The sequence below is a fragment of the Talpa occidentalis genome, unplaced genomic scaffold (genome assembly GCF_014898055.3).
Source record: "Talpa occidentalis isolate TD23 unplaced genomic scaffold, MPIMG_talOcc4v2.1 talOcc4.2, whole genome shotgun sequence".
Taxonomy (NCBI): domain Eukaryota; kingdom Metazoa; phylum Chordata; class Mammalia; order Eulipotyphla; family Talpidae; genus Talpa; species Talpa occidentalis.
Window position 1 is genome coordinate 46,320,176 of NW_023602073.1, and position 2,792 is coordinate 46,322,967.

Here is a 2,792-nt window from a genome sequence, read left to right on the forward strand (position 1 = left end):
CTAAACAAACCTGCCTCTTCTCCTTGCTTGCCTGAGTGTCCCCAAGTTCCTGCTGTGGCTTCGTGAGACCCCAGCCCGTGGGGGTCTAGCGGCTGGGGCTCAGTGCTGCCCTGCAGCCTGGGATCATTCCTGGGGAGAGATGGGGCCTGAGAACCTGCAATTCCCGTATCATTACCTTAAGGCCTTGAGATTTTATGGGGATGGGAGCTAACATTGAGAGGGACAGATTTTCTGGGGTCTCAGGGTTCCCCGGACCTTTGAAGTCTTTTCTGCTTCACGCCTTAACTTTTTAGGTCAACCCAGGGCGGTGGAGCAGATGCTCCATGGAGCCACAAGATCCACCTTCCACCTTTTCTGCCCCCCCGGGAGGCGGGTGTGAGGGCAGGTCATGAATCTCGGGACAGTCAGGGGATCTACATGGAGGCGAAGAAAACGCTAGGAGTCAGCTTCTCCCACATGCACAATTAATAAGGAAAAAAAGCGGCAGGTCCCTGCGAGAACCGGGACATGCAAGATAAATTGGCGAAGCCGGCCGGAGAGGGAAGTTGCGGTAACAGGATGCGAAGAGGGAAACAGCAGAACCTGCGCCCCTGCCCCACCCATGACACCGGCTCCCTCCACCTACAGAAAGGAGAACAAAAACAAACTTGGGAGCAGCAGGATGGTGAGCAGAAAGCAACTGCTGCAGGCGCCACGCCCTGCGGCCAGGAAGCTTGGGGGTCCCCACCCAAACCGCCTAGGTGGTGAGGGTCGGGCCGGGGTAATAAAAGATTCAGCGCATCAGAGGCAGGTATGGACCCCGCGGAGACCCGCAAACAGCCAAGGGCAGCCGGGAGCGCGGGAAGCACTGGCGGATGCTGCTGCCCAGGTCCCCGCCCGCGACCTGAGGCTGTGGGGAGACGCGGGAGCCGGCACTGGGGTGAGTCTCCGGAGCGGGGTTCAGGGCGCACAGCCCGTGCCTGCGGGGACAGACAGCAGCGCCCCCATCCCGGGTCAGGGATGGACAGGCCCGGCCAGTCTGGTCCTGGCAGCGGGGTCGGTGCAAACCGCAGGTCTCGTCCAGACTCAGCAGGAGTGAGATGCCTGCACAGCTGTTAGGGCGGAAGGATTGCAATTTAGGAAGTTTAAAGTAAATAGAGCTTTATATATTTTTCCCGTGGGGGCAACTTGCTCTCTAGAGTCCCCTTTTTTGTTTTATAAGTTGTGTTTTAAGGAGCTTGTTGGCTCTTTTAACTGTAGTTTGCCCTGCTGGGTGAGAAGGGCTCCAGACACATGTTGAATATTCCACACTAGCAGGAAAGAGTTATAAGGTTTTGGAGATGTAAGCAGGTCCATTATTAGTTGTTTGTTTGATTTTTAAGATTTATTTATTTATGCATACAAGAACTAGGTCCAGGCCAGAGGACTCACCAGAGACAGAGTGGGGAACAGAATAGACAGATCCACTGAAATACACTGCTGAGGGGACAGCGGGGGAGTCAGGAGAGGTCTGCTGTGCCATGGGGGTAGCTCCCTGGCTGGGGATCGAACTCGTGCAGCAGTGGCTGCAGATTGCTTCATAGGTTGTGTCTTAAGCCCTTGTGCTGCCAGGGAGGCCCTCCATTATCACTTAAAAAAACTCCTTTTATTTGCCATTGCAGCGATGGGAATCCCATCACAAATGAAAACTGATAATGGATCATGTTTTTTGGACATGTTTACCAGTTTACCTTGTTTGGGCCAAGGCTTGAATTAATGCAGAATAGGTGTCTTTAGAGACATGAATGTAACATCTATTTGTCAAATATCATTACATTGCAGACCTGCAGCTTCTGTATTATTTCTACCTTTTGTAGCAGTGGTTAGAAGAGCCAATGGATTGTTAATTTGGAATTTGGTTTTGTTGTCTTGTCCCCATAGAGGAAATACTCAGGAAGACTAAAATTTAATGTGTTATGTATTTTTATCAATATACCCAGATTGATCCAATTTGTTTTTACAAGGAAAATTTTATTGCTGTCTTAGTGTTACAGGGCAACCCCAATATAAAATGGGTTGCCTGACTGTGGTCCTCACCCATGCGATTAAAGGGGATTAATTAATACTCAACTGCAGGGCCTCCCCTGGTGGCGCAGCAGTTGAGCACTGGGCTGCGAAGCTGCCTGCAGCCTCTGCAGTGCTGGTTCTATCCCACCGCAACAGCAAGGGTCCCACATGGTGATCTGACCTCTCCTGCTGCGCCACTGCACCCCTCAGCAGTGTGTTTCATCAGGCTGTCTGTTCTGCTCCCGCTCTGGCTCTGGTGAATTCTCTTACCCTCTTGTGCTTCTGACTGTACCCAGTGCTTGTATAAATAAATAAATAAATCTAAAAAAAAAAAACCTCAACTATAGGCACACACAAAAGGTTAATAAAATGTTTATTTACAAAAGAAAGGGAAAATGAAGAAATGAGTAATTCGGGGGGGGGGGAAAGAGGGAGATGAACTCATGAATCTTTCCTACTCATTCCACTAACCTGAATCCTGGTGGAATCGCCATGGGATGCTGAGAGCTGGCCAAGAGCCAAGAGCCCTGAAGCCAGGAGAGAGACACCCCCCCAGGCCCACATGTCTGATTTTATACCAAACCTGGCAGCTTAACTCGGCCCTCAGGTCCCAGCAACCCTCCCTTTGGTGATGATGGGATTTGTCTTTTCCAATGTCTTGATGTTTGGTCTGGAGTGGAATCCACAAAGCCTGTATGAATTAGCTCAGGACATCCTTTCCCCCTAACATTAGGAGTCCTTCTAGGACAAAGACTTTAATATTTTTT

The 2,792-nt window shown here is 50.5% G+C and overlaps 1 protein-coding gene across 1 annotated transcript in view; it reads left to right on the forward strand.

Moving 5' to 3' along the window:
- Nucleotides 1-743: 743 nt before the first annotated feature.
- Nucleotides 744-2,792, forward strand: part of LOC119251322 (patr class I histocompatibility antigen, A-126 alpha chain-like) — a 13,702-nt gene continuing 11,653 nt past the window's right edge. Inside the window, exon 1 of the mRNA XM_037518660.2 lies at nucleotides 744-919. The gene's annotated coding sequence lies outside the window, so the exon portion shown is untranslated. The remainder of the gene's footprint in view (nucleotides 920-2,792) is intronic.